Source organism: Oncorhynchus masou, chromosome 6, assembly GCF_036934945.1.
Source record: "Oncorhynchus masou masou isolate Uvic2021 chromosome 6, UVic_Omas_1.1, whole genome shotgun sequence".
Lineage (NCBI taxonomy): Eukaryota > Metazoa > Chordata > Actinopteri > Salmoniformes > Salmonidae > Oncorhynchus > Oncorhynchus masou.
The window spans coordinates 40,220,380-40,244,115 of record NC_088217.1 but is presented as its reverse complement, the minus strand read 5'-3'; the positions used below and the strand labels follow the sequence as shown (position 1 = coordinate 40,244,115).

Genomic DNA, 23,736 nt, shown 5'->3' with positions numbered 1-23,736 from the left:
TTCATATTCTTGTACAACTGCAGCGCCATTAGAAAATTAACCCAATCAGTTTTCATTGAGAGGTTTCTGAAATGTGGTTCCCTGTGGCAGGAAGTAGGTCAGTATTGGTTGTAAATGTGATAATGGGAGAGTACCAGAGCGGAGGAGTTCCATAAAATACACAAGTGTACACTTTCACATAATAATGCAACTAGAGTCTTCCCCTTTCTCTCCTCCCTCTTTCTCTTTCTCCTCCTCTTACTCACACATACAACCCAATATACTACAGAATGTTTACCCTTCTTGTTGTTCTGAAAGTTGAAGAGATGAGATGTTGATTCCCTGATCTCAGACCCTGGGCCTTGCAGAATCAGCAGACCCTCTTTGGGCTCATGCAGCCTGCTGAGTCATCTGAGACCAGGCCCATTAAAACTTTCACAGGGTCAATAAAGGCCCCTGGAGAAAAGAGCTGTGTGTCAATACAGGAAGAAGGAAGGTCTTACTGTAACATCAAGAACCATGGTCTTTACAGAGCACACCAATAAATTGAGCATTTGCTTCTTCAGTTAATGGAAGGCAGTTTATACACGTTATTCAGACTGGAAGGTAGACTTACTTTACAGTGTAAATAAGCTCGTTTTGAGCACAGACTACTGTATGTACAGAATGTATATTTATGATATGTGTTTAGCTCAGAGGATGTGTGGACTATGGCACTTGTGGACTGTATGTTTGCATAGTTTGACAGCCGTGTGTATGATAGTTTAGACAATGTGTATTCTTGTTATATTCAATATAGTGTTTATTTTACCTTTATTTGAACACGGAAGACATATTGATACCTATGTCTCAATTCCAAATGCGCTCTGTATAATACTATATAAATATACGATATGCATACACATTTAAATACAAAAACACAGTCATTGTTAGCACAAATAAAACATCACAAATCACCAGTGTGATAATTCATTTAGCTAGACCATTTGACTTTGCAGTTGTTTGTAGTGTGTGGTGGAGAAACAAGCTTTATTTGAAGTGCATTTATTGGGGAAATGCTGTAGAGTGGGAAAGGCCTCTGATGATTGTTTATGAGTTCATGGTGCTTTTGTCCTCAGATGTGAGAGAGAGAGAGAGAGAGAGAGAGAGAGAGAGAGAGGACATTTGAAATGGCTCTGTTCCTTTGGAACTTTTGTGAGTGTTATGTTTACTGTACATTTTTTATTGTTTATTTCACTTTTATTTATTATCTATTTCACTTGCTTTGGCAGTGTAAACATATGTTTACCATGCCAATAAAGCCCTATGGATTGAGAGAAAGGGTGGGAAGAACAGAAAGAGGAAGACAGTATTTTCACCATATGAAAGTGTAAAAAAGAGAACTGTACAAAGCAAGAGAGGCATAGTTATTCACAGTGGGAGGTGGAGAAATGCAGTGCCTCTCTCTCTCTCTACTTCCTCGAGAACAGACAGAGTGTGTGAAAAGAGGAAGAGAAGGGGAGGATCTTTACAGTCAGGCACATGCTCACACAAATATAGTACATACAGATCTATACCCACAGACACACCCATGCATTCTAATGGGCATGCAGAGCTATTTAGACATGAGACACAGCAGCAGTTCCTGTAGTGGTTTTAGATGCAGTAGAATGCAGAGTGTAAAGTGACAGTAGTAGTCAGGCCTCTGACCATCTGGTCACTACACACACAGAGAGACAAATATACCAGTACACTGTTTTTTGGAGTCTGAGTTTTGAAGTTATGACTGACTTCAGGATGACTAAGAGTGGCCATGTGTTCCTCAGTCCTGCGGTTATTACACGGGGCCAGAGGAGACGACACAGCGATGTAAGTATTTATTCTTACTGTTGTAAATGAGTAAGAGAATGAGTGATACTGTAGTGCAGATCAGTGTGATCTTAAATATCTTTCAGTGTAGTGTTACTCTAAATGCATATCTGATCGACATTACTCTGTAGCAGTCAGAACAGCTGTTCTCACTTGAAGGCACAGCTGTGTCTTATCATTCATATTAATTTGTTGATTTCTCATGTGCACAGAGATTGGTTGAACATGACAGATGTGTGATCAACTCATTTGGTTTGCTTTGGTTTGGACAGTTTACAGTAGCCACAGAGACAATTGAGAGTCTAGTATAGGAGGCCATTAGGTCAGGGTTGGTCTTTAGTGCAGTTTCCAGTCACATCACTGTTACTCATTATCATGTCAGCACCTCTCAATGGTCAGTTTTTGTCTGGCAGATAGTTCACTCATCCTGCACGTGCAGGCTAGGTTATTATTGCACAGTCACAGATTTTGAGGTGAATATTTGTGTATGAAAAACAGTAATATCTTAGTTTTGGGTTCCGATACACACTGGCAATTTGGTCAATGTTGGTTTGCACTTGTGTTTGTTTTCAAGGCGGCAGTAGGATCTGTCAGCGTATCATATGACACTGTTTGTTCACACAGGGAACAATGGGTTGCACCCATGGCTTTATTGAGACAAGCCAATGTTGGTCAGTATGTGTGTATGTGAGTAGTGTGTGTATGCACCCTTTTAGTAAGTCCTGGTGTGACCATAGTAAATGTATGTTGTCATGTGGAAACATCAGCTTGACACCTCATTCCACGTTTGTTACATGGTACAGAGAGGGCCTCTCTGCACAACAATCTGGGCTATCATTGGCTATGTGACGCTCATCATTGGCTATGTAGTTCACAAAGTGTTTAATTGGTAACTCCCCTAGCCGATGCATTGTGGTCAGGGTGGAGCTGCCCAGCATCAGGGTAGCAGGTTCTGTGGAGAACAACTGCCTGGCTGTGGGTATTACTTCTCTTACTCTATATGAATGTCTCTTATCTGGGATAGAATGGATCCTGCAGTTAATGGGAGCTGATAGTGAATGGAGTTTGTAAAGAAGTTACAGCATTGGTGTTGATTTTTGGTTAGAGGAGTATGAATATGATGGATCTCTGCCTCACTTCTTGCAGGAGTTGTACAGTAGACTTCTATTGATTAGAAATGAACAGGGCTGGCAGACGGAGGGTAATATTAGAACCAGTTTGTAAAGCCAGGTATCTCATTTGTTTTCATTTGCTGACTTATATCTACTCTCCCCATTCCATGTTGATCTAATGGGCTAAGTGTATTCACCACACCTTGTGTGTCCAGAGTTAACACACAGTGCCAGGAAGTCAGCTGAGGTGGTTAGTGGCTGTTTGCAGCCTTAATATTCTTCCATCGCCTTTAGAGGCACTGGGCTGCACTCCTTCTGAGGAATATATATGTGTTTCCAGGAGATTGTTTTCCAGTGTGGAGGAGCAATTCAGTGAATACTGAATGGTGTCTCAGTTGGGCTGGTGTTGTGCTGGGGTGGTGTGACAGGCCTGGGAAAGAAGTGCAGCACATCGATGCCATGGAGGAGTCAGAGGCCGGTTGTAAATAAAATAGGACTTGGATCAACAGAACTCCCAGCTCCATATCCACAAATGGGTTGGGATGAACACAAGAGAAATCTCATTTGAAGAACACTGCAGAGCCAGCATATTTTACCAGTCAGTAAACCACTCTCCCTCTTCGATTTGTCTCTCCCTCAGACCTCTGACCTATTTGCAATGATCGAGAGGATGCAGGTACAGTAAGTGGTCTGAGAGCTCTGCTGTATACTATCCTCACTGCTTTGTCTTCTTTGTAGTTTCTCCTCTGTGCTCTGAGAGGCCGAGATGGAAAGTGTCTTCGTCCTGTTTCCTGTTTACAACATTTGTGATTTATTTGTTGTGTAACACTGTTAGGATTTAGGAGACAAAACCAGCTCATATTCTTATTCATTTGATGAGCACAGCGTAGTAGAGTATATAAGTGACACAGATCTTAGATGGTTTGATTAATTATGAGTGCTACTACTATACTGCATACTGGGTCTTTGTATTGGAATATTCCCTCTTTATCTACGTTATCAGCTCAAAGAGCTATCAGCCTTTGAGAGCCTATCAATATCTCTATCTCTATGTGTAGCAAAACTAATTCTAAGCTATAAACTGTCCCTGTTGGAACAGTGACCAATTAGCTCCTTGTGTGAAGCACTGGGCCTTTTAACTGCTTCTGTTTCAGTTACTTTACTCACTCTGATTATCTCAATGCTGTGTGTTTATATGTATCTACATTAGCTGTTACATAAGCCCCAGCTACTGTATTCTTCCTGGGGTCCACAAACATAAAAACATAAAAAATAATACACTATAAAAGAAAAATATGAAAAGATAATAGAACATAAACAATTCCATATCATACATATTATGCAAATCCAAAACCAACTATATACTATATATGCTGCTTGATTTGTCTTTTAAAGCTCATCTTGCTGTTCGCTTGAGCAAGCTGCGATGGAAAAGTGTTGCATGCCACCACAGCTCTATATAGTACTGTTCGATACCCCAAACACGTTCTGAACATGGGTGCTGTGAATAGACCCCTGGTCTGTGTTGTCTGGGATTTGGCTGTTGATGACACCTTCCCTGTTGTCCCCTGTCTTTCACACTGTCACTCCTCTGCTTCAGTTGCTACCCTCTCTTTTCTCTTCCACTGACATTTGAATTCTCTCTGCCTTTGCTTCCTCGTGATGCTACGTATGTCTAGTTGATATGTTGAAACAATGTATTGCCCTTCATCTGAAAGCTTCTCACGTCTCTCTTTTCCTTTGCACCTGTAATGCCAAGGTTCGTTATAGAGGAATATTTGATACATTATGAACTTGAATATTACATTTTTTTTAAGTGAAATTGGAGTAAGAAGTCTAATATTTTGTGCAGATGTGTGAGTGTGTGTGTACTGTGTATATCACCTGTCCCCTGGCATGCCTCTATCTCCCTCCACAGGGCAGTAGAATGGACGAGCAGAGATGCATCCTCCCTCCACCCCTCAAAGTGAGTCTAGGAACGGAAGACTTTGTAACATATCCTCAGCGGGTTGACAGTCTGTATCCAAACAAAGGGATGCTCTCCAAGGTGGCAGGGTAGCCTAGTGGTTAGAGCGTTGGACTAGTAACCAGAAGGTTCCAAGTTCAAACCCCCGAGCTGACAAGGTACAAATCTGTTGTTCTGCCCCTGAACAGGCAGTTAACCCACTGTTCCTAGGCTGTCATTGAAAAATTAGAATTTGTTCTTAACTGACTTGCCTCGTTAAATAAAGAAAAAAGGCCCTGAGTGTCACAATAGGGGATAATTCAGATGTGAATACATTGTTAAGTTTATTGTGATGGCCACTCCAAAAATGGTGCTGTTTTTGTTGGGTTGCCCACTCAGAGTTAAAGTGGTTTCAGTCTCTGATGTAATGTAGGTTCCTTTCATTTAAGTAATGGGCATTGTAGATTGAGCATTTGTATATTGATTGATTGTGCTTTGAACACATCAGTCACATACTGCATTTATGAGGGTACTATGATGGGAAATAGAACAAATCATTATCATAATCATAATCATTGTCAGACAAGATAGAACTGCCAAAGGGGGCGGTGTTGCAATCTACTGCAAAGATAGCCTGCAGAGTTCTGTCCTACTATCCAGGTCTGTACCCAAACAATTTGAACTTCTACTTTTAAAAATCCACCTCTCTAAAAACAAGTCTCTCACCGTTGTCGCCTGCTATAGACCACCCTCTGCCCCCAGCTGTGCTCTGGACACCATATGTGAACTGATTGCCCCCCATCTATCTTCAGAGCTCGTGCTGCTAGGCAACCTAAACTGGAACATGCTTAACACCCCAGCCATCCTACAATCTAAACTTGATGCCCTCAATCTCACACAAATTATCAATAAACCTACCAGGTACCTCCCCAAAGCCTTAAACACGGACACCCTCATAGATATCATCCTAACCAACTTGCCCTCTAAATACACCTCTGCTGTCTTCAACCAAGATCTCAGCGATCACTGCCTCATTGCCTGCATCCGTAATGGGTCAGCGGTCAAACGACCTCCACTCATCACTGTAAAACGCTCCCTGAAACACTTCAGCGAGAAGGCCTTTCTAATCGACCTGGCCGGGGTATCCTGGTAGGATATTGATCTCATCCCGTCAGTAGAGGATGCCTGGATATTTTTTTTAAATGCCTTCCTAACCATCTTAAATAAACATGCCCCATTCAAGAACCAGGAACAGATATAGCCCTTGGTTCTCCCCAGACCTGACTGCCCTTAACCAACACAAAAACATCCTATGGCGTTCTGCATTAGCATCGAACACTGGACCCCCCGTGATATGCAGCTGTTCAGGGAAGCTAGAAACCATTATACACAGGCAGTTAGAAAAGCCAAGGCGCCAAGGCTAGCTTTTTCAAGCAGAAATTTGCTTCCTGCAACACTAACTCAAAAACGTTCTGGGACACTGTTAAGTCCATGGAGAATAAGAACACCTCCTCCCAGCTGCCCACTGCACTGAAGATAGGAAACACTGTCACCACTGATAAATCCACCATAATTGAGAATTTCAATAAGCATTTTTCTACGGCTGGTCATGCTTTCCACCTGGCTACTCCTACCCCGGTCAACAGCACTGCACCCACCACAGCAACTCGCCCAAGCCTTCCCCATTTCTCCTTCTCCCAAATCCGTTCAGCTGATGTTCTGAAAGAGCTGCAAAATCTGGACCCCTACAAATCAGCCGGGCAAGACAATCTGGACCCTTTCTTTCTAAAATTATCTGCCGAAATTGTTGCCGCCCCTATTACTAGCCTGTTCAACCTCTCTTTCATGTCGTCTAAGATTCCCAAAGATTGGAAAGCAGCTGCGGTCATCCCCCTCTTCAAAGGGGGGGACACTCTTGACCCAAACTGCTACAGACCTATATCTATCCTACCATGCCTTCTGGCCCTTCTTTGGACACTGTGTTAACAACCCTCCAGGCAAGCTTCAATGCCATACAACTCTCCTTCCGTGGCCTCCAATTGCTCTTAAATACAAGTAAAACTAAATGCATGCTCTTCAACCGATCGCTACCCCACCCCGCCTGTCCAACATCACTACTCTGGACGGCTCTGACTTAGAATACGTGGACAACTACAAATACTTAGGTGTATGGTTAGACTGTAAACTCTTCTTCCAGACCCATATCAAACATCTCCAATCCAAAGTTAAATCTAGAATTGGCTTCCTATTTCGCAACAAAGCATCCTTCACTCATGCTGCCAAACATACCCTTGTAAAACTGACCATCCTACCAATCCGATGTCATTTACAAAATAGCCTCCAATACCCTACTAAACAAATTGGATGCAGTCTATCACAGTGCAATCCGTTTTGTCACCAAAGCCCCATATACTACCCACCATTGCGACCTGTACGCTCTCGTTGGCTGGCCCTCGCTTCATACTCGTCGCCAAACCCACTGGCTCCATGTCATCTACAAGACCCTGCTAGGTAAAGTCCCCCCTTATCTCAGCTCGCTGGTCACCATAGCATCTCCCACCTGTAGCACACGCTCCAGCAGGTATATCTCTCTAGTCACCCCCAAAACCAATTCTTTCTTTGGCCGCTTCTCCTTCCAGTTCTCTGCTGACAATGACTGGAACAAACTACAAAAATCTCTGAAACTGGAAACACTTATCTCCATCACTAGCTTTAAGCACCAACTGTCAGAGCAGCTCACAGATTACTGCACCTGTACATAGCCCACCTATAAGCCCAAACAACTACCTCTTTCCCTACTGTATTTAATTAATTTACTTATTTTGCTCCTTTGTACCCCATTATTTGTATTTCTACTTTGCACATTCTTCCATTTACAAATCTACCATTCCAGTGTTTTACTTGCTATATTGTATTTACTTTGCCACCATGGCCTTTTTTTTGCCTTTACCTCCCTTGTCTCACCTCATTTGCTCACATCGTATATAGACTTGTTTATACTGTATTATTGACTGTATGTTTGTTTTACTCCATGTGTAACTCTGTGTCGTTGTATGTGTCGAACTGCTTTGCTTTATCCTGGCCAGGTAGCAATTGTAAATTAGAACTTGTTCTCAACTTGCCTACCTGGTTAAATAAAGGTGAAATAAAAAAATAAATAAAAAATAAGTATGACATGTGATTTTCTCTGCAGACAGAGGAGGACTATATCCCTTACCCCAGCGTTCACGAGGTACAAACAATCTGAAACTGAAACCTGTCTCGCATATAGAGCTTTGTGATACGTCATAAACATTCTATGTGAACCCACAGTGTGGTAACCCTTTATCTGCTGTTGAATTGAATTCCATGTATGGTGTTTATTTTCATGTAACCATTAACCTGTGTCATCATGGTTGATATCAGGTCCTGGGCCGTAGGAGCCCCTTCCCCCTTATCCTGCTGCCTCAGTTTGGAGGCTACTGGATCGAGGGGACCAATCACAAATCCAGTGCCACACCTGGGCCTGAGCAGCAGCCATGTGCTTCCTCCCACATCAAGCTGGAGACCAACAGCATTGCCAAGATCTACAGGAAACAGTTCATGGGCAAGGTGAGCATATTCTTATAGGCAGCATTCTGCTCCCTGTGTTTTTCTGGAGTATTCATTCCAGCTGAAATTGGAATAGATTGAAACTGAAATGGAAATAGAAGGAAGTATGTTTTTTGCTAGCTCAGATTCCCTCAGGTTGCTTACTTCACAGGGTGAGCCGACATCCATTCATTATCCTGGGGGGAGACTGTGTTTCTAAGAAATGAAAGTATTTGCTGTATTTACCACTGTTAGGTTAGCTGGAGGAGCTTCTGTCTGTTTGAGCAATGGAGCTGAGGGGGACTAGGCCAGTCAGAGAATTAATGAACAAGTGCCTGAGGCATGGATGAGTTGTAATCTGAGGGGATCTCCTGGTAATGTCTCTATAGGAACACTTTAACTACTACTCCATGGACACTGCCCTGGGCCACCTGGTCTTCTCCATGAAGTATGACGTCATCGGGGACCAGGAGCACCTCCGCTTGCTGCTAAGGTACCAATTATCTTTATCTCTCCCCTGCCACCTCCCTCTCTACACATTACCTCCTCTCCTGTTTCTTTTCTCTATTGCCCACTGCCGTTCTCCCCCATTCTCTTCTGTCTCCAGCACTCTCTTTATTTCTCTCCCCATGTGCCACTCTTTTCCTCTCTCTTTCCTTCTATTTCTTTCCCATGAACCTCTCTCTCTCTCTGTGTGTGTCTCTCTCTCTCTGTGTGTATCTCTCTCCCTTTGTGGCCTCCTCTCAGGCTGTCTTCACCTAGTTTGCAGTACAAATACTGTTCCAGGACAGTATAGTCAATAATGGACTGCAGGCGCTTGACCACCATGTAGTGCTCAATAACACCTGACCCAGAGTAGAGGAGAGGGCATCGGTCTGCTTCAGCCTCTAAGCAGTCCTGTCCACATTTCCATCCCTGTCGAGGTCCACTATGTGGTCAGAGAGAGGTTAATTTAGCTCAGGGTTAGCACTCTAGCCTTAAACACAGGCCACTGAAATTCTCAACTCCTCCCCATTATAACACTAATGATAAAGTAGTAAGGCGGGAGGCAGCACTCAACGCTCCATAAAAGCTGTGAATGAATTGTACGACCCTAGAGAGAGGACTCCAGCAGTAGCGGCTGTTTATCCTCATCCCACTTGATGTAAGAAAGAAGCTGGCGAGCGGGTGGCCCACCTGCTGTCTAATGATCAGCTGGGCAGTTTCCATGCTTCTGGTACAGTCACCACCTCAGTTACGTCAAATACCAACATTCACTGAGTTGGCTCAAGACCTATACTGAGAAATGACCCATGAAGACAGAAAATATTGAGACGAGGCTCTCTATTCCAATGTGGCCTGAGTTTGCAGGTGGTGTATGGCTGAGAGTAGTTGTGTTAGTTAGTGTGCTCGGTTTGCAGGTAGTGTATGGCTGAGAGTAGTTGTGTTAGTTAGTGTGCTCGGTTTGCAGGTGGTGTATGGCTGAGAGTAGTTGTGTTAGTTAGTGTGCTCGGTTTGCAGATGGTGTATGGCTGAGAGTAGTTGTGTTAGTTAGTGTGCTCAGTTTGCAGGTGGTGGTGTTTCACAAACACTAATATATTAAGACCAGCATAAGAAAATGGCGAAGATCAACTTAATTTTATCAAATCTAGAACTGATATTGTACATTGGATCTACTTAATATTTCTGATGAGATCCTTTTATTGATCGTGTCTTAGTGCTAAACATGGCTTTAAATATTTAATCACTTACATTTGTATCTAGGAATTGTTGAGCGCAGTGCTCATTCCACTAACACTAATTGGAGGTAAAGCTGAATGCATTGTAGCTTGATGTAGTTTCCTCTGTCAAAAGTGGCTCGCATGATGTTACTAATTGTGAGAATGGGTGGTCTCATCATTGATTGTCAATTTCCCCAACGGTTTTGATATCCGTTCATCATGATCCATTACACCTCAAAGCATATCAAAATGTTTGATACTAATATAGAAATGTGCTTTTCTTTCTTCAAACATGCATACACCATTGTGTAAAAGTATCGTAAAGTTGAACAAAACAAAATGACCCACAATCCTCTGAAAACAGAGCCACATGGCAAGTTGTTAGAAGAACTTAAAATTCCTAAGATGGAAGGAAATATTATGAAAATTGAGTAAGTTAAACACAATTTCCCTTGTAGTTGTTTTTACACACAAATAGTTATTTATATTATGCGTCTATCTTATGTTGAAATCATTTTTAGAGTAAATGTTAGAGTAAAGTAGAGTAAATTACTAATTATATTCAAGTAAATGTTTTTAAGGCAAAATAATGATAGTTTCAAGAATAATTTACTAACCACCTGAATAATTTTGTACAGTGCCGGTCTGAACAGTTTGTGTTGCTCATAGTTGGCTGTGGCAAGGCAGGCTATGCAAATCACCATTGTGTCACCACAGCATTCAAGGGAAGATTCTCTACAATAGTTCTGCATCACATTTGCATCAGCAGGGATGTCAACAAAATGGGAAGGAAACAGATTTGAAATGGCACCAAAGTGTTGAAGGTTCTTTACATGGAAAACAAATATAATCCCCTCTATAGAAACAGAATGATGAATATCTATGTGACTGTTCTAACATTTTGTCTTTTAGGACCAAATTAAAAACCCACCATGATGTGATTCCTATCTCCTGCCTGACTGAGTTCCCCAACGTGGTCCAGATGGCCAAGGTAGGATGACAGAGCCCAGAGGGCATGTTGTGGACAATGGTTGGAAAGGGACTTCTTAGATGTGGAGTTGAAACAAAAGATATTGTATAAAGTTGCAATGGCCGGAGGAAAAGTTGAAAGTACATTTTTATTTTGCAGCTGGTGTTTGAAGAGGTAAACGTGGACAGATTTTACCCAGTCCTCTACCCGAAGGTAGGCTCTGTATTCATTGTGAAATGTTCAATGGAGTAGCAAACTATTTTATTACTTTTTTTATTATACACTAATATTTTGGTCCAGCAAGGAGCATTTATTAATGTTGTATTTCTCATCTATTTATGGTCCCCCATCACCGCTCTACATTGATGCTACACTATTAGAAAAATAAAAGGTGCTACAGTATCTAGAACCTAAAAGGGTTCTTCGGTTGTCCCCATAGGAGAACCCCTTTGTAAAACCCTTTTTGGTACTAGGTAGAACCCTTTTGGTTCCAGGTACATCTCTTTTTGCTTCCATGTGGAACCCTTTCCACAGAGGGAACCCTTTTGACTCTGCTAAATGTACTATCATTTTCCAGGCCTCAAGGCTCATTGTCACCTTTGATGAGCATGTCATCAGCAACAACTTCAAGTTTGGAGTCATTTATCAGAAGTTTGGCCAGGTGAGTGGTATATACCCTGTGGTAGTAAAATCATGTAAAGTCATATATACTGTATTTATAACAGTTGATGGGTTCCTGAATTTGGAGTATTATTATGACTGTGCTACTCATCATTGCATGGCAGCTTGGACATTTTTAATAGACTATAGGTGTCTGAGCTAATCCCTCCCCAAACTAAGAGGACTTTCTGTGCTTCCTCCTGTGGAACTGTTGAGTTCAGATGTCTTACTTCCTCTTCATGGCCTTGTATTTCTCCCTGCAGACCACTGAGGAGGAGCTCTTTGGGAACAGCGACGAGAGTCCTGCTTTTGTGGAGTTCTTGGAGTTTCTGGGCGACAAGATTGAGCTCCATGACTTTAAAGGGTAAGAGTGGGCTTGCAAAGGCATTGGCATGGCAGACGATAGACTGGTCATGTCTCTTATTGATTACAATTTACTTTGACATGACTCCCTGGGTGATGACACTGCAGTCTTTCAGCCATGGAAATAATACATATATGTTTATTACTGTAGTTCTGCTCTTATTCTCTCAATTTAGAGCAATATAATATTCTTAGTGATACTGACATTATGATTAAGTGGAAGGGAATAAATGCCCTTCGCATTCACTGCATGATGGATGAGACAGAGTGGTGTGGATGGGCTGTCTGGTTGCACAAAGACTGAGACTACCTGTGCTGCTGCTGTAACAGTCTGGTTCACATTCTGGCTCTGCAGGTTCAGAGGGGGACTGGACGTCACCCATGGCCAGACAGGAACAGAGTCAGTCTACACTAACTTTCACAACAAGGAGATCATGTTCCATGTGTCCACCAAGCTGCCATACACAGAAGGAGACACCCAGCAGGTAACTGTCTCAGTCAACTCACAGGCCCTATCCTGTCTGTCATTATGTCTGTCAGTAGCTGTAGATTGACTGTAGATTCTAACAACTTAATTTCTATTGAGTAACATAACTGGGTAATAAGTACCGGTTTGTAAAATCTGTGGAAAATATTTTTTGCCCGAGGGACTAGCCACCATGAATTATTATGCTTTTTTACTGTTATTCTTTTCTCCTGTTGGTGTCCTCAGTGACCCTGTCTGCTTTCACCTGAAAGGGTTATTTTTCATGACAAGTTGTAACTTCCGTGAAGATGGGTGTGGAGTAGCTCGGCATGAGCAACATGTAGTTTCCAATTTGATGACAGTCTGGTGGCTTAAGGCTTTATCCTGCTGTTTTGAGTGATTTTAGCTACCTCACCTGCCCCCTTGGGAGAATATTCCCAAGGAGAGTCCATATTCTCAGCAGACGAATGAGCAACATAGCTGAGCCATGTGGGCACACAGAAGATAGCCTTGTAGGCAAAGACGAGCAGGGATTCAGTGTGCCACCAAAGAGATACTGGCAAAGATGAACAGACACAATGTGTTGAGAGGAAGAGGAAGGAAAACAACTAGCAGTCCAAAGTGGAGGTTTACTTGGCGTTGAGCCTGTGTTGAGATCATTATTGAGTGGCTGTGTTTCACCATGGTTATACATGACAGCGCTCACTCCCTTGTTGTCCATCTGCCCTCATGCATAGTAGCTGTTCTGGTACCATCTGGGCCCCTACTGGCCCCTGTGTGTGTGTGTGTGCATGTGATTATTGAATAGATATTTAGCCTCTATGATAATAACAACAACATCGTCCTTATTTATTTAGAGCTTGAAACAGATGGTTGATTGTTCTCATGTGTAAAACACAGTGTCAAAACACAGGACTATAAAGCAATTCAGCAGCTAAAGCCCTAAAAATAAATATTTGCCTTACTGTTTTATGCATATAATCAATATGCTCTGTGCTATTTTATGGCAGAGCTTAGCTCTGCAGGGAATGTCATTAATCAACAGGTGTCGTGAATATCTCCCCAATGTTCACAGGGGTGTGCAGAATAACATGTCAAACTGGTGACTGATCAGTGAGTCAACACATGTTAGAGAGCAAGTGCTAAGCTGTAGAGGCCTATAATCACAGTGCAGGGAAATATGATCTCCCAGTGACCAAAATGAAGTTGAAAAGAGGCCCAAAAAATGGTCAAAGATTCCAGTCACCCTAGTGACCCAAGTCATAGACTGTTCTCTCTGCTACCGTACGGCAAGTGGTACCGGAGCGCCAAGTCTAGGTTCAAAATGCTCCTTAACAGCTTCTACCGCCAAGCCATAAGGCTGCTGAACAACTATTCAACTAAAGACTGCTCAACAATGAATCAAATATTTTTTACTTTAGTTTATTTAGTAAATATTTTCTTAACTCTATTTCTTGAACTGCATTATTTGTTAAGGGCTTGTAAGTATGAATTTTCACAAACGCTCTGTGGATAGGCACTGTTTTAGATAATGAATTGTCTCTAAATGATTTTACGTTGATTTTAATTTCTGTGGTAATTGGCGCATGTGACAAATAAAATTTGATTTGATTTTCCAGATGTTGAAATTAGGTTCATTTTTGGTTCTGAATTACAGTTGAAAATAAGTATTTTACAGAAGCTGAAAATACGTTACTTACGGACTTTTACATTTTTTTCTTATTATTGTAATGAGCTCCACTCCCAAACAAGACCAATTTTGGTCGGTCCAGACCGGAAGTCTATGTGTCACAAGTTTGTACAGCACAGTACCGCACAGTACAGTACAGCAGAACACAGAGTTTAGTTCAATACAGGAGAGTACAGTAGAGTTTAGTTCAGTAGAGTATAGTACATTAGAGAACAGTACAGTAAGGGACAGTAGTGCTGAGAGATTACTACTTTTTAAGGTCGGTTCAGTTTCGGAAAATTATCACAGTTTTCAATTTTGGTTTCGCAAATTTTGTTTTAACATTAAATGTACTATGCATTATGTGGGTTGAATACAACACAGAACAACACAGAATAAAACAATTAATAAAAGTCCCATGATGGTAGTGACTGCCCATTACTGCTTATCACTTATTAAGCATAATTTATTCACATTACTTTAATAAAAATGTTCAATTGTTGTTTATATTAGTTATTTTATTTGATGAATGTATTATTTCATTCCAAATCATCATCATCTCTCTATAGAGCTGTCTGACAAAATCACTATTTTAGTCGTTCTTCAAAGTAAATAAGGCATACTTTTATGACTGCTGAATACCAACTATCAATCATTTAGATCATGTATTTTCAGGTAGAGATACCTTGTGAAGCAACTCTATCCCTCTCCATCACACATTCTTCTGTCTCTTCTCTCCCTCTCCATGTCTGCCCCACACTAACGTAGCAGGCTTGAAATAAACATACAGACCGGACAAGTAGGCGTGCAATGGATTATGGTCTTTGAAGTTAATTACCACATTTTCCGCACCAGACTATGTAGAATATGTGCCTGTTGGAATCTACAACTCCCTACTACATGGCACAGTTCGAGCTTGATCTAATTTACCTCTAGAGAAACTACGCAATGCGCGCATTGAGCTCATAGAATAAAACTGAACAAAATGGAATTCAAATAATTCATCCAACGTCGATCAATTAGTTGTTTAAAATAACCGAAGTGTTAGTAATCGTACTCTGCTGTGCTGTACTGTACTGTACTGTGGTGTACTGACTGTCCAAACTTCTGAAACCTAGACATCTATGATTTGTTCAAATTTGAAGGGACGTCTGTGGACATTGAAATCAAGGCCAGTCAAGGTCTTTTCAAAGTCCATGGACACCAGACGGTGCTCACTGGGCTGTCCCTTTTAGTCTCCACTCACTGAATGGGCTATAGGCTGCCCTATGCCTTTCAATAAGCATCACATGACTGCAAATTGTTACTTGAAAACTGCTTTTAGAAAGATGTTTCATACTTACAATTAGTAAGCACAAATTGTTTCTGTACTATGCATTTAGTGGAGTTTTTACCTGTTTAATTAATCAAGGTGTTCCTGGCTGATCTTAATGCAGTGGTAAAGTTTATGTCCATAATGGTGACGCTGTTGTGTTTGCAGCTGCAGAGGAAAAGGCACATAGGCAACGACATCGTGGCCATCTTGTTTCAGGAGGAAAACACGCCCTTTGTGCCAGACATGATAGCCTCCAACTTCCTGCATGCCTATGTGGTGGTGCAGGTGGAGAATGCCTGCTCAAACGCCGTCACGTACAAGGTACTTTAAGCCTAGGGACACTCCTCACAGTCTATAACCCTGCTCAAGCCTGCTATTTCAATACATAGAGACTCGGCCCAAGGCAACCTACATATGCCTTACTAGAAATCAATCAGTAACTGACTGCCCATTATCTTCCTCATAAAGGTGTTTAGCGGCTAGCCAGTGTTATATGATTTAGTGGTAGCATAATGGGCTATTGTCATTTGGATACATTTCACTGCTCTTCTACCCCTCCAGGTGTCTGTGACAGCGAGAGACGATGTGCCTTTCTTTGGACCCGCTCTACCGGACCCGGCCATCTTTAAAAAGGTGAGAAGTCATGAATCTAAGTAATGCATAAACTAGGTGAGCCCATGAATCTAAGTAATGCATAAACTAGGTGAGCCCATGAGAGGGACAACATATTCATGTAGCCCTTCCTCCTCCCCTTCCTCTCTAGGGACATGAGTTCCATGAGTTCCTGTTCACTAAGCTGATAAATGCGGAGTACGCCTGTTACAAGGCTGAGAAGTTTGCCAAGCTGGAGGTGAGAGCATGAGCGTGCCACGGCATGCTGTGCAGTGTGGGGGCGGAGTCACGCGGCTCTCGCTGCACCACTTTACTATATGTGATGATGAATGACTGGATCGTGTCGGTTCACATACTCATTACAAGTGTCTGTGTGTGTGTGTATTTGTGTGTTGAACAAGTGCACAAGTGTTTACATACGATTGATTTCTATAGTTCTGACTGGCGTAATGTGTGTTGTTGTCAGGAGCGCACACGTTCGGCCCTGTTGGAGACACTGTATGAGGAGCTACACATCAACAGCCAGTCCATGATGGGCCTGGGAGGGGACGAGGACAAACTGGAGAATGGGGGTGGAGGGGGGCTTCTTTGAGTCCTTTAAGGTAACCCTCCACTATACGAGGTGCAAGCTTAATCGGGCACATGACATGCATGAGAGAGGTTGAATATTATTTCCTGGAAGGGATTCTGGGTATTCAAACATGAAAAATAATGCACAGAAAAGAAAGTGCTCTTTGGCAGTGCCCTGCTGCTGTTGAAGATTCCATAATTAGCTGTTACCGTATCACATCCCACTTTTAGTGTCATGTGACCAGGCGAGGATCAGGGAGTTGGGAGCATCCCTGTCAATGTGCATCCTGCAATCTGACTCTATGTCCTTCATCAATGACCATTAGGGTGGCTGAGCGTGGAGTGTGGGCAGGACAGTGTGCCATGGCAGTGGAGGAGCTGTGATTATGTGTCTCTGAAGAACACTGTAATGGACTCTCATTAGCAAGCTGATGACGCTGCTCGCATGGCAACCCATGTGCCACTATGCCTTTTTCTTCTCTGGCTCTGTCTTGTCTGTCTCTCTCTCTATCCAGCGCCGCACATTTTATTTAACTAGGCAAGTCAGTTAAAAATGACGGCCTAGGAACAGTGCATTAACTGACTTGTTCAGGGGCAGAACGACAGATTTTTACCTTGTCAGCTCAGGGATTTGATCTAGCAACCTTTCTGTTACTGGCCCAAGGCTTTAACCACTAGGCTACCTGCCACCCCACATCATTCATGGATGAGTCTACTGAGCACCTGCAAGACATTGAAGGATTATATCACTCTCCTCTGAACACCCACTCTCAGACCTCAGACTTATTTTACACTTTCCTGTCAGTGTGAAGCACTGGAACTGTCTTACACTAATAGACATCTTCTCACTTTTGGCCTCTCTTTCCCTCTCACTTATCTACACTGCCCCAAGTGTTCAAATACGGTCCTGCATGATCTCCATCACTGGTTATCATTAGAATCAGGGTTAGTGTGGTTAAGGCGAGGGTTAGGGTCCATACACACTTACCGACCGTGTTTCCTCGTCTCTCTCTGTACTCTGTAGCGGGTGATCCGCAGCAGAAGCCAGTCTATGGATGCCATGGGCCTCAGTAACAAGAAGCCACACACTGTCTCCACTAGTCACAGCGGCAGCTTTACCGAGACCCCCAAAACCCCAGGGATAGTAAGTAACCCTTTTGGTTTTACCAGAGGCCCACGTGGTTCTAAGTACTGACTCCCCTGTAGTAAACACTGACCCTCCCCTAACAACACTCAATACATTCATACCCTATCCTCTCAGCCCTGTGGGATTGGCCTAGACTGTCTGTAGCAAACGCCTTATTCCTCCCATCCTTGTCTATCCTACCTGTGCTCAAACCCCTTTATTTAACACACTGTTTCATATATGTGCCCTCCACTTTAAACCTCATATCCGTCACCTCTACAGTTTGACATTTTCCATTACTTTTTCCATGGCCTTTTTAAATTAACCACTGTTAATTCCGCAGTAATGATTGTCATTTTCATATCATGATAAAGTTATACAGTCATGCTTAATCTCAAACCATATTTATTTTCATATTGTGAAACCCAGTTCCCAGATCTGTTGAGGCATACAAATAGGCGCTAGTGCACCTTTTTAAAAGTTGTTCTTATGTGAATTATCCCTTTCTGCCCTTTTACAGACTTAGTGGGCTTTTGATTCAGACTCTCATAACATTTTGAATCCAGATTTGCTTTCTCTGACAACCTGAGAGCCAGTTAAGAAGAGATGAGTTGAGCTGTCTGACTACCCAGAGTCCCTCCCTTGTTACCTTGCTGGCATGAGTGTTGCATGTGCTGCTTTAGCCTCTTTATGCAGCCTAGCATTGTCGCTGCATGAAGCCTATCCGATATGGAGCTGTGCCTGGTGGCCAGTTGTGAAGACGAGAAGTTAGTACACAGTCTCCTGTATGAATGCACCCACCTATTTCCACTTTGTGACACACACTGTTGCAGAAAACTCTGACTGGCAATCCAAAGAAACAGCTGCTGTTTTTCAATTAGTTCGCAAAAATAAATCTGCCCTTTCACATACCAACTTTTTGGATTGTGACAGACCCTTTTGTAATCTCTCTCTATCTGTCATATTTTATTTTTAAAAGCCACAATCACAATAAATTGACTAAAGGATCACGATAACGATAAATTGAAGGATACGTTTATAGCATTGTGCACCACAATGTTTCCCTTAAAACTAGTACTTTGAATGTTGTTCCATTAACGATCGGCCATATTATCAAACTGGTTTGATTTTAAACATCACACTTCTCTAGTTAAGGCTACTTATCGTAGTGAACAATATCAGCAAAATGTCCACGATAAGCTGTCGGTATGGTCGGTGTCGATACCTGTTGGTTTATCATCCCAGCTCTACCAAATACACAAATACAGTACGTTATGCCCCTCTGTGGTCTCGGACTCTAGTCGAGCTTTCAATATGAATGGCCTTCCAATGTGTGTTCAATATGTCGCCTGTCTTCTCTGTCCTATGGTATACTGTGAGCTCATGTTCTAATTTGCAACTTGCTGTTCCAATGCTACATGCTGCATGAAATCTCATGGTGACTTCGTTTCTCTGCAACTCTCAATCTCTTTCTATTTATCCCTCTTTCTCTTTCTCTGCTTTCTACTGCCCTGTGTGATTCAGTCATTACTTGTCCCAGGGAAAAGTCCCAGTAGGTATCATGGACGTCGCGGCAGTGCCATAGGGATAGGAACAATAGAAGAGGTTCATGTATAATTCTCACTTCTAATTCGCTGTTTCTCTGCTGTTTTCTTTGCTTATTTGTCTGGTTATCTGTCTCTTTGCATAACTCAATTACTGTTGCTTTCTGCCTCAACCAATATTTTTAGTTTCATTTATGAAGCAATCATTTTCAACATCTCAAGTGTGGGGTAAAACCACTGGGTTATAATAAAGCTATAATTTAGGTAATAAAGAGTTTATGAAGAATATCCATCGCAAAAATGGAAAGGTTTGTGAGAATACTTACTGGTTTATTACCTTACTCCGTGTATCAATTCCTCTCTTTCACTCATGATGAAGTGATGGACTATCTCAAATTGTCTTTCACCAACATGCTGCTGTCACTTCATTTTAGTCCCCCCATAACGTTTATCATGTGTTGTAGATAGCAAGTATCATATACAGAAGGCATTTGAGTCATTGTGCAGACTCTCAATGACATTTAACAAATGCCTTTCACTCATATTTGAATGGAATTCACGTTTTCACTGGCTGTAAAACAGGCCAAGTAATATCTTTGACAGTGTACTACAGCCTCCATGTTTGACTATAAGTCATGCTGGAGGAATATAGCACTGTGGCTGACTAACCTATCCACTACTCCCCAGTCTCTGATCATTCCTGGGAAGAGCCCAACCAGGAAGAAGTCTGGGCCTTTTGGCACCCGACGGAGCAGTGCCATCGGGATCGAGAACATCCAGGAGGTGCAGGAGAGGAGGTGAGAGGAGGGCTTGGGCTACCTGGAGATAAAAGAGGAAAATGGGAGTGTCAGAGAAAATGGATAGAAAGAGGTGGAGAAATTAAACATATCAGAAGTGTGGGCCAATACCACAAGTCACTATAAATGGCTGTCAGTTGTTACGTGGTTGCATTTTACAGAAGTGTCTCAGTTGCGTTAGCATTAGTGGCTAACGGTAGATTAGAGTCAGTGATAGGTTCATGTTAGGGTAGGGTTAGCTAACAAGTAGTTGCAAAATGCTATGGTTGTGTTTAGCTACATTTTATAATTAGCTAAGATGCTAAAGTTGTCCCTGAGATGATTCAAACATGCAACGTTTAGGTTGCAAAACATTCGTATTTTACGCCTACCTATCCTCCTCAACAACCTCCTTACTTTTGTTTCTGTCTAAAGTACCTCCCACATCAGATTGCCTAGTGTTTTTTTGCCAATGGTATGACGGGTTCAAACTAGTGGTTTTGTCCTGTGAATTGGCACGGTTTTATGCCTCAAGAGATGGGAGACAACGGGTAAAGAGAGAGATGAGGCATTCAAAGATACAGGGCTGCCAACTTTTGAATAAATCTTGGAGTGAGGTTTGTTATGTGAATTTCATTGCCTCCTGGCCCTAGAAGGGGGACTGGGGAAATTGTTCTGTTTTAAAGCTAATTTCCTACAAATCTATGTATTTTGACAAGGCTTAGGTTTATCACCAGTGTGGAAAATAACAAAATAAAAACCACAGGTCAGGTGTATTCAGGATGCTTTGAACATTAAATGAACACTCAAAATTTGACAAGTTTGTTACTTTGAGATTTTGAGGGGATCAATTTTAAAGTATGCTAATATTTTTTTGGGGGGGGATATTTTTTAGGTGGTTTGACACTTCATTCAGATAGTAATGAAATGGGGAGACAGGCAAATGCTAGAAACAGTGGGAAGGTTGGATTGATCCCTGTTCTCAGCTAGAAAGTTATATGCAACATGTGCCAAGGAGTGTTACCACTACACCAAGACTCTGCACAGCAGTTGTGTTATATTAATGGCAGAAGGTAACCAAATCATAGATTACAATCTCTGTCACGTTCGTGTGGAGAGACAGACCAAGGCACAGCGTGATTGGAGTTCCACATCTTTATTTATTTTTAGTGAAACTTAAAACAAACCAAGAAACAAACAATGACCGTGCAGTACTGAGGTGACATGAATCTGCCCCTACACCCTAACCAAATTCTGAATCCATTTTTCTCCCCAAATAGAATCAAATATACACTTTTGGGATCACAACCTGTTTGGCAAAGTTATTTTCACAGTTACGAATCAGGTCACCCTTTCAAACTTCCCTGCTAAAACATAACGTAGGTCTGCTGCCTTTTTGTTGCAAGTGTGGATTACATCGATTTTAGTACATGCTGTCAAAAGGCTGCATTCTGCAATAGAGTTATGGACGGAGTAACAGCATCCTAATTTTGTTCACAACATTTGACATGAAACAGTGCTTTCACTCTAGTGGTAGCATGAGACGGAGTCTACAACCCACACCAGTGGCTCAGGTAGCGCAGCTCATCCAGGATGGCACATCAATGCGAGCTGTGGCAAGAAGGTTTGCTGTGTCTGTCAGTGGAGTGTCCAGAGCATGGAGGCGCTACCAGGAGACAGGCCAGTACATTAGGAGATGTGGAGGAGGCCGTAGGAGGGCAACAACCCAGCAGCAGGACCGCTATCTCCGCCTTTGTGCAAGGAGGAGCAGGAGGAGCACTGCCAGAGACCTGCAAAATGACCTCCAGCAGGCCACAAATGTGCATGTGTCTGCTCAAACGGTCAGAAACAGACTCCATGAGGGTGGTATGAGGTCCCGACGTCCACAGGTGGGGGTTGTGCTTACAGCCCAACACTGTGCAGGACGTTTGGCATTTGCCAGAGAACACCAAGATTGGCAAATTCGCCACTGGCGCCCTGTGCTCTTCACAGATGAAAGCAGGTTCACACTGAGCACATGTGACAGACGTGACAGTCTGGAGACGCCGTGAAGAACGTTCTGCTGCCTGCAACATCCTCCAGCATGACCGGTTTGGCGGTGGGTCAGTCATGGTGTGGGGTGGCATTTCTTTGGGGGGCCGCACAGCCCTCCATGTGCTGGCCAGAGGTAGCCTGACTGCCATTAGGTACCGAGATGAGATCCACAGACCCTTTGTGAGACCATATGCTGGTGAGGTTGGCCCTGGGTTCCTCCTAATGCAAGACAATGCTAGACCTCATGTGGCTGGAGTGTGTCAGCAGTTCCTGCAAGAGGAAGGCATTGATGCTATGGACTGGCCCGCCCGTTCCCCAGACCTGAATCCAATTGAGCACATCTGGGACATCATGTCTCGCTCCATCCACCAACGCCACGTTGCACCACAGACTGTCCAGGAGTTGGCGGATGCTTTAGTCCAGGTCTGGGAGGAGATCCCTCAGAAGACCATCCGCCACCTCATCAGGAGCATGCCCAGGCGTTGTAGGGAGGTCATACAGGCACGTGGAGGCCACACACACTACTGAGCCTCATTTTGACTTCTTTTAAGGACATTACATCAAAGTTGGATCAGCCTGTAGTGTGGTTTTCCACTTTAATTTTGAGTGTGACTCCAATTCCAGACCTCCATGGGGTTGATAAATTTGATTTCCATTGATAATTTTTGTGTGATTTTGTTGTCAGCACATTCAACTATGTAAAGAAAAAAGTATTTAATAAGAATATTCCATTCATCCAGATCTAGGATGTTATTTTAGTGTTCCCTTTATTTTTTGAGCAGTGTATATACACAGTGTTGTAACGATGTGCAAATGGTTCAAGTACAAATGGGAAAATAAATACACATAAATATGGTTGTATTTACTGGTTGCCCTTTTCTTGTTGCAACATGTCACAAATCTTGCTGCTGTGACAGCACACTCTGATCTCTCTCTCTCTATCTCCCTCAGTCGGGAAGTGTCCCCCAGCACACAGAGGACCCCAGACAGTGGACACACCTCCCAGGACCCCAAATCAGAGAACTCATCCAATCAGAGCTCACCAGAGATGCCCACCACAAGGACCAGGTGAATAGACAGCACTCAAAAGGGCTCAGTTGAACCCAGGCTGAAGAATGTGTGTGTGTGTTTATGCACTGCAAAAAATAATTTATAATATTTCAAGATATTTTTCAAGATAATTTACCTTCATATGATGATTAAGGTAAAATATCTTGAAATAATATAATTTATTTGTATTTAGCCTGTTTTAGGTTAAAAAAAGATTATATGACAATGACGATAGATAATTTAGCTTGATAAGAAACAACTAGAAAAGGGAAAAAAGTGATTTATCACTCAATATAAGATATTTTGGCTTGTTTAGTTTGCACTTTTTGCAATGTGTATTAGTGGTCATTTACATTTTAGTCATTTAAGCAGACTCTCTTATTCAGGAACAATTCGGGTTAAGTGCTTTGGTCAAGGGCACATCGAC

At 42.4% G+C, this 23,736-nt stretch overlaps 1 pseudogene; it reads left to right on the top strand.

Moving 5' to 3' along the window:
- The first annotated feature begins 1,382 nt into the window (after positions 1 to 1,382).
- The window catches only part of LOC135542056 (rap1 GTPase-activating protein 1-like), a 25,890-nt pseudogene continuing 3,536 nt past the window's right edge, over positions 1,383 to 23,736 (top strand).